Source organism: Theropithecus gelada, chromosome 4 (genome assembly GCF_003255815.1).
Source record: "Theropithecus gelada isolate Dixy chromosome 4, Tgel_1.0, whole genome shotgun sequence".
Classification (NCBI taxonomy): domain Eukaryota; kingdom Metazoa; phylum Chordata; class Mammalia; order Primates; family Cercopithecidae; genus Theropithecus; species Theropithecus gelada.
In genome coordinates, this window is record NC_037671.1 from 125,275,601 (window position 1) to 125,291,333 (window position 15,733).

Sequence of the window (15,733 nt, forward strand, 5' to 3'; positions counted from 1 at the left end):
GGCTTGAAGAGCCACCTTCTTACTGTGTCCTCCTACAGCAGAGAGAGATGGCTGTAGGAAGAGGTCTCTCTTCCTTTTCTACAAGGGCACTAATCCCATCATGGGGCCCCACCCACATGTCCTCATCTAAACCTAACCCCCCCGGAAAAGGCCCCACCTCCAGACACCATCACACAGAGGGCCAGGTCTTCAGCACATGAATTTTGGGAGGACCCAGATGCTCAGCACATAACACGTTGCCGTGAGCTTCTTGGTCAGAAACAATACTGTGTGATTACCGTATGGATAAGCACCAAGTTAACCCGCATATGTTATTGGAGCAGAAGCAGTGTGTGGTCAACATACTGGGGTCTGCACATACAGAGCTGTCTCCAGATCAGACCAGGCCTGGGGGACCCTCTCACTCATCTGATCAGAGAGGGCCCCTTCCTCTCTGAGGCCACAGGGAAAGTACAGTGGGAGGTTCCCCAGGGGCCTGGGCACCTGCTCACACAGCACACACCTGTGCTTGCCCCGCCCACCCCCTCGCCCCAGCCGCTGGATATCACCTGTCCACTTCTGCCTCCTGAGGGATCCCTGTTGGGGACATCAGCTTCTTGGCTGGGTGAGTCCAAGAGCAGTGTTTTGTGATGGGCAGTCAGGACACTGGGGTCCCCTGACCAGGCATTCAGTCTTCCAGGGCCCAGGAGAAATACATTTCTCAGAAAGAAAACATCTGTTTGCCAAAAGGGCATGATTTTTCCAAAATCTCAGGGGCTGCCCATGTGGTTCCCATACTGGAGCTGGTCGTGGATGCTAGTGCCTCCACCATGCAGACACGTCAAGCGTCTTTGTCCTTGCAGGTGACAGAGTGGCTCCAAGCTCACGTTTTAGCCCATCCCTAATACTAGCCTCCCTCCCTGAGGCTACCAGGACATTCGAGGCCCTTTGTTCTGCTGCCTCCTCTGCCTGGAGCACTGTCCCCAGGCCTCTGCCTCTGCTCCTGATTTAGATCTCACCTCCTCAGAGAGGCTCCTGGATTATCCTGTCCACAAGAGGGAACCCACCCACCATCAAAGGTCAGCTCCCTCCCAGCACTCTGCCTCTGGCCCTCCTGTTATTAGCATAATTTTGGATGCAATGATTCTCTCTCTGTCTCCCTCTCTCTCTCTTTCTTCCCCCACCCACCTTCCTCTCTTTTAGCCTATTTCTCCAGTTGGAATGTGAGCACAGCAGATGGCTTATCTGTTTGTGTTTACTTGAACTCCAGATGCACTCAGGCACGAGCAGGCCCTTGGCAGGGCTGTGGGTTGGATCAAAGAAGGCGCGATGGGCCATGAGTGAGAAAACACAGTCACGCGTGTGAGCCACATGAAAGGTCTGAGCTAGACTGAACTTCTCAGGAAAAACGTCCCCCTCCTCTTGCTCCCACCTCTCCCACCTCAAAAAACCACTGGAAAACTTAAATTTCCACACACAGGACTGGCCGGGCATGAAAGTAGAAAAATGTATACACTTTGGCAGTCACAGATTAAAATTGCAGCTCCAGCCGGGCACGGTGGCTCACACCTTTAATCCCAGCACTTTGGGAGGCCAAGGTGGGCACATCATGAGCTCTGGAGTTTGAGACCAGCCTGGCCAACATAGTGAGACCCTGTGTCTACTAAAAATACAAAAAAAAAATTAGCCAGGTGTGGTGGCGGGCACCTGTAATTCCAGCTACTAGGGAGGCTGAGGCAGGAAAATCGCTTGAACCCGTGAGGCAGAGGTTGCAGTGAGCCAAGATCACGCCATTGCACTCCAGCCCGGGTGACAGTGCGAGACTCTGTCTCGGGGAAAAAAAAAAAAAAATGTAGCCCCAGCCATTATGAGCCGTGTGGGGACAAATCAACATCTTAGGAGCTTGATGACTTGAAACGTGACATGCGGTGAAGGCAAACTTCTTCCTCCTCCTGAGAGATGTCAGGGCTAGGGAGCTGTGAAAAGCATGGAACAGAGCCAGTGCCCAGCCAGCCCCAGTTCCCTCTCTCCCTATGGGGACTTGTTGACAGTATCTGGTTACTATTGCAGGCAATGTCCCCTTCCGCTGAATGATCCAAAGACACCAAACTTTGCCTGATCGACAGGGGAGGCTGCTAAGCTGCACCTGCTGCCTGTAAGAGTGAGGTCAGGCCAAGGCATAGACACACACAAATATTAGTTTTCAGACTTGCTTAGGATTACGTCCAGTCTCATCACAGCCGTCCACATGGAAGTCTCTTTGAGGTCAAGCAAACAAATTCAACACAGTCAAACTTTAAACCATTTTGTGGGTGAAAGGTTTCTGAAGAAAAGACAGATCTTAATCTGCAGCTTAATGTTTCTAGCTAATCTATGTAATTGTGTTATAGCGCATTCACCTCAAATATGCCACACTTCAGCAGGCTACTTACTCCTTCTCTCATATCACATTTAGAAATGGGTCCAGAGGGGCCTGGACAACACCCTTAGAATGCAAAGTTTTCTACTCAAGTTCCAACCATTGGGATGGGCGATTCCCCTCTGGCTAGGGCTGGTCTAGGTGCTCCCTCAGTGGGTATCAGCTGAATTCTACCTGGTGTTGGCAGTGCTGTGTTCCAAAGCAAAGTTCCAGAAATACTGCACCTTCCCTTTCCCAAGCACACAGATTCTCTCTGAACCACATGACAGTTGCCAGGGGATGGGGGAAGAGTGCTGTAGACAATTCAAGGCTGTCTTTCCTACTTTTTTAGCAATATAAACTTAAAACCAGGTACTGTGAACACTAACCTGATTTTTGGTTCATATAGAGTTGCTTTTTTGTGTAGACAGTTGTCAAATTTGGTGTTTCTGTGGGGAAGACAATCAGTGGAGGCTTCTATTCAGCCGTCTTGCCCCACCTCTTCTCCTTGGACAGTTTTTTAAATAGTTCAGTACATGTGAGTGAATGCCATGAGTGACTATTGGTTTCTAGAACTATTGAAAGAAATTTAATGACATTTGCCAGTGTTCGTTGGTTGAGCTGAGGACGAGTTTTACAAAGCTTTATTCTACTTTAACTCCAACTCAAGAATTTCCTAAAATAAAGGGAAAGGTTCCCAAATACTCAAGAATCAAAACTCACAGCAGTGATTCATTTTCTCACCAATGTCACATGGCAGATGGAAGAGCTGATTTAAAAGCTTCCCGTAAAAGTTTCTTTGTTACCCAGGTAGATAGGAGGATTTATTGGCAATTGAAAATGCTGGATTACACATCAATAATAATGTTTTACAGATTGTTTCTAACATTAATACATAGGCAGTAGGTTTTCATTGTAATAAACAGCATTATGTAGACTAGGTACAACAGTTACACCCTGCCAGGCACGGTGGCTCACGCCTATAATCCCAGCACTTTGGGAGGCCGAGGCAGGTGGATCATCTGAGGTCAGGAGTTCGAGACCAGCCTGACCAATGTGGTGAAACCCCGTCTCTACTAAAAATGCAAAATTATCCGGGCTTTGTGGCACATGCCTGTAATCCCAGCTACTTGGGAGGCTGAGGCAGGAGAATTGGGAGAATGCTTGAACCCTGGAGGTGGAGGTTGCAGTGAACTGAGACCACGCCATTGCACTCCAGCCTGGGCGACAAGAGCAAAACTCTGTCTCAAAAAAAAAAAAAAAATTACACCCCAAAATCTAAGACATGTTTTTCGATTTACACAGTCACTTTTTAATTCAATGTTATTACAACTCAACTGAAACAAGTAGGTGAACTGAGGTAACTTGAAGTGATGTAGCTTTGAAATGGATGTGTTTGTTTCAAAGTGAATCAGTTCTTACAAAGATGAACCCATTTTGTCAAGGTGAATATAAATGTTAAAGGAACATAATTTTTTGGCACTCAATTCAGCTTTGGAAAACTTTTCAGTATATCTGGAAGAACTTAGGTATGTGATATACTTTTAAAAACTGTAATTTTTGAAATTCAAATATAGATCAAGTATTGCCAATGAAATTTAGCACCTGAATTGAGATGAATCATAATTGCAAAATGCACATCAAGGTTTGAAAACTTAGCACGAAAAGAGGAAAAGAAAATATTTTAATAACTAATTGATGACATGGTGCAATAATATTTTGGATATAGTGGGCTAAATAGAATATATGATTAAAATCAATTTGACCTTTTAAAATCATGTTCAATGTGTCTACTAAAAACTTACAGTTCCAGCTTGGCTCCCATTATATTTCTGTTGGACATATTTGGGCTTAGAACCTGACACCTCAAAGTACGGCACTATCGCATGCTGGGAACATTGAAGGAGATTGGAAGGGCCCAGAAGCAAGGTCCTCCTGTCTCATGGCCCTCTCTTGCTTGCTTTGCAAGCCAGAAAACCTAGAATGGTTGCTCTCTCCCTTCTGCCTTGAAGACCGTCATTCCAGAGGGGTCCTGCTCAATACCCAGGAGGAATGAGGTCCTGAAAAATCCAACACACAGGCCTTGCTGGGGTTCCCCATTCAGTTTATGACCATTACCCTTACGTTCGATCACATCCCTACTGGCTATCCTTTCTCCATCAAACCTAAGCATAAAAATACACAGTTTCCCCAGATCTTTGGGTCTTTATTTCTGAAAGTCCTGTGTCACATAAAACTTTGGTTGCATATATTTGTGAGACTTTTCTCTTATTAACCTGTCTTTCATTATGAGGTGTTGGCCATGACCCTAATGATGAGTAGGGGGAAAGCGTCACACCTTTCCTCCCCTACATACAACACGGGTTCAGAGCCCCTGGAGACGGGCTCAGTGGTCCCGTCAAACGTTCCACTGGCTGGATAGGTTAGGTTACTTTCCCATAGTTTGCTTTCACTAGTTTCTGTTATTTCTCATTTATTTCCTGTAAACTGAAGGATAAAGTTTTGATTAGATTCAGGCTCAAGATTTCCCGCAGGAATACCCCTCAGTGGGGCTGCTGGCTTCACAGCATCCTCCGGACTGGCGCCTGGAGCTGGCCCCTTTCCTTAGTGAGGCTGAGGTCCAGTGGATCCCTCCTTGTGAGTCTACATTTTCCCCTTGAGGACCAACAAATCACCCCGGGCATTATACCGACTGCCCACTGCCTGTCTGCATTTCTATTAACCATGGTCTGAATGCTTTTAGCATCCCTCAGTGGTTTTTGTCTGAAGCAGTAACTTCACTTGGGATGGCAAAGTGGTGTTCTTTTCATTCTACTATTCTTTCACATTTATTATCTGGAATTATTCTGAAAAGAAGAGCTTTCCTTCATCACCAGGACTAGCTGAAATAGTTTATACAGATAAATGGTCTCTTCCCTTTACTTACCGAAAGAATTAGTGCACTGATTAAGACAAAAGACTTTAGTGGGGAGTGGAGGGGGATTGTTTTGTTTGCTCTATGTATCTTTTTAAAGTTTTTTTAAAACTGTTAAGTTTCGGGCCGGGCGCGGTGGCTCACGCCTGTAATCCCAGCACTTTCGGAGGCTGAGGCGGGCAGATCATGAGGTCAGGAGTTCGAGACTATCCTGGCTAACATGGTGAAACCCCGCCTCTACTAAAAAAAAAAAAAAAAAAAAAAATTAGCTGGGCCTGGTGGCACGTGCCTGTAGTCCCAGCTATTAGGGAGGCTGAGGCAGGAGAATCGCTTGAACCCGGGAGGCAGAGGTTGCAGTGAGCTGAGATCACGCCACTGCACTCCAGCCTGGGCAACAGACCAAGACTCCGTCTCAATAATAATAATAATAATAATAATAATAATACACTGTTAAGTTTCTACAGATAATTTATTGGAATATAATTTGTACCCATTTAAAGTGTCCAATTCAATGGTTTTTTTTTTAGCATATTCACAGAGTTGCACAACCCTCACTACAATCAATGTTAGACCATTTTCACCACCCCAAAAGAAAGCAGGTCCCTGTTAACAGTCACTCCCTATTGTCCCCCAAAAGTCCCTGCCCCTGGCAACCACCAATCTATTTCCTGACTGTGGATTTGCCTACCTTGGGCATTTCATGTGAGCAGGTCATATGTGAGCAGACCACACAATATATGATCCTTCCTGTCCCGCTCCTCTCACTTAGCCCTGTGTTTTCAAGGTCCTTCTATGCTGTAGGAAACATCCCTGCATGTTTCCTTCCATGCATGGGTCCATACTTCATTTCTCTCTACTGCTGAATAATATTCCATTGTAGGAATACTCGATCTGCATTTCTCTATTCACCAGTCGGTTCAGCATTCGGTTTCTGCTGATCTGATTTTCCCCCAGTCCAGTTTTCACCACACACAGAACCAAAGGGTTATGTAAGAGAAACACACAAGAGAATCTAGAGAGAGCTCATGATGTTTCTGACCTTCTCCAAGGTTAGAAACCAACAGGGATAACATCTCTGCCTTTTACCCTCTAACAGAATAGATAATGCTTTGAGGGTTAAAAGGTACAATATTTAGAACCTCTCCTTGATAAAACAAACAAACAAACCCAGATGTCTGCTTAGCAGCAAAAGAAAGAATAGTAGGTAGGAGTTGCCGTAAAGTAGAATAAAGGGAAAAAGAGAAATTCATATTTGTCAAATATATTATTGGCAGTATCAGGCCTTTTATGGCGATTATTCCTTTTAATTCTCATAAATACTCAACAACTTATGTAATGTGATATTTACTGCTTTCATTTTATAGATTTAAAAATTGAGGCCTAGGGAGTGTTAGTTACTTGCCACATACAGGCAGCTACAAAGCAGTTGGGCTCATCCAGCCTGGTGTGCAGCTCTGAGCCCTCCCATGGCACCCCCCAGCTTCGAAGGCATGGAAGCTGTCGTGGTGCACAGCAGTCGGGGTACACAGCCATCAGGGTGCACAGCCGCTGGAGCCCCTGGGAGGCTTAGTCCCATAAATCCACCTTCCAAACAGGCTCTACGTTCAAAGAAGCTTGGGAGGACCAGGCACAGTGGCTTACGTCCCTAATCCCAGCACTTTGGGAAGCCGAGACAGGTGGATCACTTGAGACCAGGAGTTCAAGACTAGACCAGCCAAGATGGTGAAACCCTGTCTCTACTAAAAATACAAAAAGTAGCTGAGCATGGTGGCACAGGCCTGTAATCCCAGCTACCTGGGAGGCTGAGGCACGACAATCACTTGAACCTGGGAAGCAGAGATTGCAGTGAGCTGAGATCATGCTATTGCACTGCATCCTGGGTGACAGAGTGAGACTCTGTCTCAACAAAAAGTTTGGGAAATGCTACATGGTGAAAGTTCCTCTTGCGGTATCACAATTCACATAGCTTAGTAAAAGCTCTCAGAATAGCTGCAGAAATTAAGTAATTGCCTGATTCAAATAAGTTTCCTAAATACATTTGACCATGAAAACCTCCTCACTATTTCTCCCTGCTCCCAGCTCCTGGGGACAGAGGGGTTGGGAAAGCTGCCTGAATAGTGTGCTGAGCACTTTTCCCCTGGTGACCAGCAGCAGGGAATCTGTGGGTGCCAGTCCAGCACTTGGGATTATCCAGTTCCCTTCAAAGGAGGATTTTGGCTTCTATTGATGATTGCTGCTTGAATCTCTCATTTCTACAGGGATTGCAAAATAGTGAGGTTTCCACTTCCTTTGACCCTTTGCCATTTATTTGCTAACAAGTTACTGAGTTGCTAAACAGAGTAAAGATTCCTTGCCTGTAAAACCATTTCTTTGTGACTTCTCCATTCATAGTGGAAGGACTGAAACCAACCTAAGACAAAAATAGGGAGCAGGAGGGAGTAAAGCTGCTTACTTAACAGGATGTACCAAGCCCTGGGGCAGCATGTGGGTTCATTAGAGGTGGGACAGGAAGGGCTATCTTAGCTAAACTATTGTGCATTCATACTTGACACGTTGTATTGGTTTTTGAATCTAGGTGACACTGGTGACTCGGGGTCAAGGGTCCGAGTTTCTTAGCTTATTGGTGTACTACAGTACATTCTTTAAATTACTAAGCAAATGAATTAATGTGTAACCTAAGAACCAAATAGAGGCAGGTGCTGGGCTGAGAGAAAATTTGGCAGCAGGACAGAAACAATGCATCTTTACATTTACAAAACACTTTTATCATCCACTAAATACCTCCTTCTAAATTGCCTTTGCCATGGCAACAAACCTGCAGGAAAGACAAACGGGTTATTTATCCCCATTTCCAGAATGAATGAATGAACAAAATAAAGGCAATATGATCAGGAAACGGTGGAATTCAATGTTTTCACTCAGAGCGACTCTGCTTTCTTTTTTATTTTTTCTTTTTGAGACAGAGTCTCGCTCTGCCACCCAGGCTGGAGTGCAGTGGCGTGATCTCCACTCAATACAACCTCCACCTCCTGGATTCAAGCGATTCACCTGCCTCAGCCTCCTGAGTAGCTAGAACTATAGGCGTGCACCACTATGCCCGGCTAATTTTTGTATTTTTAGTAGAGACGGGGTTTCAGCCTGTCGGCCAGACTGGTCTTGAACTCTGGATTTCAAGTGATCTGCCCACCTTGACCCCCCAAAGTGCTGGGATTACAGGCATGAGTCACTGTGCCTGGCCATTTTTTTTTTTTTTTGGTCTATGTTGATAACTGGATGAGAGAAGTTGGTTTATTACAAATGGAAGCTTTTCTTCAATCATAGGAAGCTGATGGACATTGTAAGATCAAGGAAAGAACAAATGGAGGTAATCAGCTTAAAGTCAATCAGCAGCCTCCTTGGAAGAGTGTGGGCCTCATGAAAAGGTGATAAATACTACATGCTGAAATGGAAAAAAAATTTTCCTGAGAAAGTGAATGAATTAAAATTAGACCATTATAAAAATACTATGTAGATACATGAAAAAAATTCATAACCATGCAGGAAATGCAGGACTGCCAACATTTTTAATGACCTAGTTTCTATTGAAATTATGGTCAAATTAGTAATACATACATTCTCTTCTTGACAAAAATTGGAAACATTACTCCTAATCAGTGAACACTTAATAACTACCTTCCCCTGAGATAATAACAAAAGGAACAGAAATTCTTCAGAGTATCATTTTCCTTATTCTCTAGAAAGATATAAAAGCTCTTTAGATCATATGTTTATTAACCCAGGGCACAGAAATCTCTGGGCCCAGGGATGAAAACTGAAGTAAAGCACTTGCCATCACACATTGCAAATGGCTCTGCAGATCAGGAAGGAAGAAGAGTCCCTTTGTGGACAGCCTGGGCGCTCCTCAGCAAGTCGGGTGGAACCAGTCATGCAGCCCCATGCGGAGGCTCTGCAGAGGGGACCCAGCCCCTTCTACAAGCAGACGCACTGTCATCGCATACACACCGTGTACGTGGACTGCCTGCACAACACTGACCCATAAGGGGTGCTCTGTCAACAGAGGCCAGCTTCCTTCCAAACTGACCAGAAATCTGTCCAAACTCACAGATCCTGTGTCTACAGGGAAGCGCCAAGTGCAGCCTATTCTGATTGTTGTCTCTGAACTTTGATGGGCAGGTGAGATGGGGGCTCACTGCTGGGCCTTTACACTCACTTCCACAAACCTGGGGTTCAGAATAGCCAGTGATGCTTTCATTTGTGCCTTCCATACACCATCCAAATATGGACAAACCATGTAGGACTGGCCTTTCTAAAGTCTTACAAAATCACGTATATGGGTCTATCTATTGCTATGTTCTTATGCTTTAGATCACATTCCTGCTTCATATTTGAAGTAAGAGATACATGGCAACATGAAAGAAATACTTTTTGTGGCAACATGGGGGAAGTATGAGAGTCACAGAGAACTTAGTTCAAACCCAAATTATCCACTTACATATGTCTTTACATACTCCAATTTGTACTCCTTCATGGAACGGAAACTAGTGGAAAGCTCAGAGGTCCCAATTGAGGCCCAAGTGTGGGAAGTAAAGCCTCTTGACCCCACCCCAGTGGTGGCTGTTTTAATTTAATTTAATGTAACAATTTAGGAGAGCTAAGTAATTAAACATGAGGCCAAAGTACGTAAGAAAGTGGCAGTCTTTTATTTGCAAATATGCACACACTCTCGGGCGAAGTTCTCTGGTCCTCAGGTGTAGGGGGCCAGGGGAGTCGCGCCGGCGCTCTCGGGTGATGTTCTCCGGTCCACAAATGTAGGGGGCCGAAGAAGTCACACCGGCCCCTGCTGGCGGCGGACTTTTATGCCTGGGAGCCGGGAAAGCAGTTGGTAGTGGGACTGCCAGGAAGGGAGCTTTTCCGAGCGCAGCGCAAAGGAAGCAGTGGGAGAGGTTCCTTACTCCAGCAGCCTGGGTTAAGTTAAGTCCCTGGCGAATAAGTGTTAGCCATGAGAATGGGTCCTCATTGTTAAGGGGGTTTGGGGGGCTTAACAGCTTCTGTATTTTCTGTTCATGAGATTTTACAACAGGTTAAATTTTGTAGGGCCTGTACACTCTTAGGAGGATATACTTGTTTACTCTTAGGGAGGGGTACTTGTTGCACGTATACTCTCTTTATTTGGAGGGTTGCGCTGGGATATGAGGACCAAGATGTTGCATATAGTCCACCTTTAACTCCCTGAGCCCACCGGGGGTCCCAGGGATCCTTAATAGTAAGAATATATCCTCCTGATGTTCTATTTCTTACAAAAGGTCGATCATTAGGGGTGCAAATGCCATTTGCACACATTAAACCTATCTCATACATGTTGCAATAGTTGTATGGACACCCCAGGTTGGTTTCTTGCCAGTAGTTCTTACAATTATATTCCGTTTGGTCGTACAAGAAACATATGACTGGGTGGTCGTAGTTGCCGACAGAACTCAGGTGAAAGTTAAGGAGGAGGGCAGCTTGACAGCCCTGGGGGGAGCAATCTGCAGTACCTTGCATTTGTGAGTGAGCCTGGTTGTCAGTAGAGCAGGTTTCAGTTATAGAAAATCTCCATACAAATTTAGGATTAGTAAGGCTAGCAGGAATAATTAGAGTGAACCATAATAGTGGTAACAAAGGTGTAGAGGGTAAGTTCAACATTGCTGAAATCATAAAGGGCACCTTACCAAGCTAGGTCTTCTATGAGAGTAAAAAGTTGGGAAACCTACTGGTCGGGAGAAGGGTCGGGAAGGAGGGTGTCTATGGGGTTTATGAGGGAAAAGTCAGTTAAGATGAAGAATGGTGAGGAAGCGGGAAAATTTGAGGAGGGTGTTGATCTTTGAGTAGAACCTGGTCACCTGGAGAAAGGGAAGGGGAATAGATGTTTTGAGTTAGGTTAACATGTCTCGTCCCAAGAGGGGGTGGGACAAGAGGGCATGAGGAGGAAAGAGTGGGCAAAGCATGCATAGTCCAGGCAGTAATTTAACATTGGGGTCTGGCGAGGGTTAGACGGTTTACCGTCTACCCCAACTACTGAGATAGTGGATGGCTGGCTAGGACCTCCATAGGTTGACAAAACAGAATAGGTAGCCTCCGTATTGATGAGAAAAGAAATTGGCTTACCCGCTATCTGTAGAGTTACCCTAGGCTCGGCGAGGGTGACCGGGGTCTCCGAGTGTGGGCACCATCAGTCGTCGTCCAGGTGTAGGAGCTGGAAGGAGCCTTCCGGCCTTTGAGGAGAGGCACCACGTTGAGGCGCAATGCCTGCCCTGCTGGCGGGGCAATCAGACTTCCAATGTCCTTCCTGTCGGCAGGTTGGGCACAGCGTGGTAGGCAGGTGAGGATTTGGACACTGTTTTGCCTAATGCCCAGTTGTGCCACACTTAAGGCATGGACGAGACGGAGTGGCCGGCTTGGCCTGGGGACACTGGTTTGCCTAGTGTCCTGGGTCTCCGCATTTATAGCAGGAGCCCTTGGGAGACTTGCCCTGTGTCTTCCCTGCCGGCAGAGTGGGCAACGCTGATTGGAGGGCAGCCACTAGAGCTTGCGCCTGAAGCACAGCCCTTCTTTTCTCCTGGTCTAGCTCTGCGGCCTCAGCTGCTTCCTCTCTGGAGTTAAAAACTTTAAAGACCAATTTTACTAAGTCCTGTATGGGGGTTTGAGGCCTATATTCAACCTTTTTTAGCTTTTTTCGAATATCTGAGGCTGACTGGGAGATAAAATAGGAGGCTAGGACAGCTGCTCCGGCTGGGGAGGTGGGGTCTAGCCGAGTAAATTGGGCTAGTGCCTCTGTAAGGCGATTTAGGAAGGAAGCCGTGTTCTCATCTGAGTGCTGGATGATTTCCTTTAGTTTATCAAAATTGACCACTTTGTTAGAGGCTGCCTGCATACCGGCCAAGAGACATTGAACCATAATGTCTCTCCTATGGCGGCCGGGCTGCTGTGGTTGGTAGTCCCAATCTGGTTCTATGGACGGGACAGCCATCTCTCCTAACGGGACAGTGGCGTCAGTTAAATGCCATTGATCCGCATGTTGCCTGGCGGCTGCAAGAATACGCTCTCTTTCCTCTGGGTTAAGGGAGGAGGACAAAATGACCTGTAAGTCATGCCAGGTTAGATCATATGCCTGACATAGGTATCGAAACTCCTTGGAATATAGGGTGGGGTTAGCAGAGAAATTGCCGAGCCGTTTTTCAATCTTGGAAAGGTCTGCCAAGGAAAAAGGGACATGGACTCTAACTAGTCCTTTGGCTCTGGCGACCTCTTGGAGGGGGGCCAACAAACTAACAGGGGAGGTTGAAACAGACTGACCAGTCAGGTAGGTTGAGACCGGCTGACCGGCAGAGGGGGTTGGGGCAGGCTGACTGGTAGAGGGCTGACTAGTGGGGGCCGCTACCGTGGTCTTGGAGCGAGTGTGGGCGGAAATGGGAGAGGTAAGAGGAGTGGCTGAGGGAGGGGCGGTGGGAGGAGCATAGGGAGGGGGTTGGAAGGTCGGTGGGGAGGTGCCTCGCCATCGGCCTCGTCTGAGATGGAAGTAGAATCTTCCTCTGCTTGTGGTGTGGGGGCCGAGGGCTGGGTTTTAACTAACAAGACCTGGGCCATTGAACACTGGGTGCACAGGTCTGGGCAAGAGCGCAAGTCCGAAAAGCCTTGGACATAGATAATCTCTGACCACTTTCCAAGCCTTTGGCAGAAATTAGAGAGATCTAATAGAATGTTAGAGTCAAGTGTGCCGTCTGGTGGCCATTGAGACTGGTTGTCTAATTTATACTGCGGCCATGCCACAGTGGAGAGGAAAATTAGCTGCTTTCGTTTTAAATCTTGAGCTAAATGTAAGGCTTCCAAGTTTTGGAGGAGACACCCTAAGGGGGTGTTCCTAGGGATTTTGGATTGTGAGGTTCCCATTGTTTAACCACCAGAAATGGAAACCGACCTCACGCAGTGGCAAAGCGTCCTTTGCCGCTGCTAGAGACCGGGGGCTCCTGGAGTCACTAACGGAGAATTGAGGAACTTCAAGATGGACGTCTCCGGGTTGAAGCCCTCACTGCGCCACAGGGTGGCTACGTCCTTGGGCGTACGTACGACTCTAGGCCAAGGACACGGAAACGGACGGAGATGGTTAACAAAGGGGAGTACTCACCGAAGAAGAAATTCTCAGAGAGGCACGAGTGGAAAGCTGGAACACTTGTTTGGTGTTGGTGGCTGGTTGGGTTGGGAGCCGGTTCGCTGGGGAGGAGGTTCCTCAGACCCCTAGGGGATGTTGAGGAAGGGTCTCCTCCCAGGTCGGGTTTCAGCACCAGCTGTTTTAATTTAATTTAATGTAACTTAATTTAGGAGAGCTAAGTAATTAAACATGGGGCCATAGTACGTAAGAAAGTGGCAGTCTTTTATTTGCAAATACGCATACACTCTCGGATGAGGTTCTCTGGTCCTCAGGTGTAGGGGGCCAGGGAAGTCGCGCTGGCGCTCTCGGGTGATGTTCTCCGGTCCACAAATGTGGGGCGCCGAAGAAGTCCCGCCGGCTCCTGCTGGCGGCGGACTTTTATGCCTGGGAGCTGGGAAAGCAGTTGGTAGTGGGACTGCCACGAAGGGAGCTTTTCCGAGTGCAGCGCAAAGGAAGCAGTGGGAGAGATTCCTTACTTCAGCAGCCTGGGTTAAGTTAAGTCCCTGGCGAATAAGTGTTAGCCATGAGAATGGGTCCTCATTGTTAAGGGGGTTTGGGGGGCTTAACAGCTTCTGTATTTTCTGTTCCTGAGATTTTACAACAGGTTAAATTTTGTAGGGCCTGCTTAGGAGGATATACTTGTTTACTCTTAGGGGCGGGTACTTGTTGCACGTATACTCTCTTTATTTGGAGGGTTGCGGTGGGATATGAGGACCAAGATGTTGCATATAGTCCACCTTTAACTCCCTGAGCCCACCGGGGGTCCCAGGGATCCAACCGCTTTCAATATCACCACCGACTCTACCAGCTCCTCTCAAGCAACATCCTTGCCTCAAGTCCCATTATACCGTAATCCACAGAGTCAAACCCTTCCTTTTTACTACTCTACTCCAAACTCTTCATGGTGTGATCACACACAAGCTCCCAGCAGGAACCAGACGGCCCCCGTTGGAGGCTACTTTTGGTGTAACCAAACTCTATCTAAAACTCTTAACCATACCTCCATCACCCAGTCCCTTTGCGTTCCGGTATCTTTAGTGCCTAGCTTAACCGTATATAGCGAAGGAGAATTGTCTGAACTAGCTTCCCAGCTCAGCTCCAGCAATAACATCCAAAAGCGGGCTGTTTTTCTTCCCTTAATTATCGGGGTTTCCCTAGCATCGTCCCTAGTAGCCTCAGGACTTGGAACAGGGGCCATCACCCACTCGATTCAATCCACACAGACCCTCTCCACTCAGGTCCAGGCAGCCATAGAGGCTTCAGCTGAAAGCTTAGCCTCTTTAAACGTCAAATCACCTCAGTGGCCCAGGTAGCAGCACAAAATAGACGGGCATTAGATCTTCTTACTGCTGAAAAAGGAGGAACGTGCCTTTTCCTAGGAGAGGAGTGTTGCTACTATGTAAATGAATCAGGCCTGGTTGACACCAATGTCCAAACATTAAACAAAATCAAAAAGGAGCTTCAACAATTTAACGCCCCCTTAACCCCCGGACCACCGGTATGGCTGCTGCCTGTAGTACAGCAGATTTCCATTCCTAATTCCCATACTAATCCTCTGCCTTATGTTATGTCTTGCTCCCATTCTAATAAAATTTCTCCGAGCCAGGGTCCAAGAGATCACCCGAGTCACCTTCAACCAAATGCTCCTGCATCCCTACACCCAACTGCCAACCTCAGACCCTAACTACGCCCCTTAACAGCAGGAAGCAGCCAGACAGACCACGGCGCCCTAAATTCTTATAATCAATAAGAGGTTGGACTGTTTGGTTGATGGAAAACGGACAAGATGGAGGAAGGTGAACAAGATGGAGCAGTTCCTGTTGTTTCCGGGTTCTTCTTCACAGATTTTCCCACACCCGGGAAAAGAACCAAGTCAACTGAGCATGCGCAGAGTGACATCAAGCCGGGGACACCGAAATTCAAGAAGCCACTCTTACACACACGCCCCAAACTCCTCTCCTTCCAGCTCCCAGGCATAAGAGTTGGCCGCCGGTAAGTGCCGGTGTAACTTCTTCAGCCCCCCACATTCGTGGACCGGAGAACATCACCCGAGAGCGCCGGGGTGACTTCCCTGGCCCCCTACATCTGAGGACCAGAGAACCTCATCCGAGAGTGTATGCATATTTGCAAATAAAAAACTGCCACTTTCTTATGTACTTTGGCCTCATGTTTAATTACTTAGCTCCCCTAAATTAAGTTACATTAAATTAAATGAAACAAAACAGTGGCAACAGTACATTAGGGGCAGGTGCCCTCT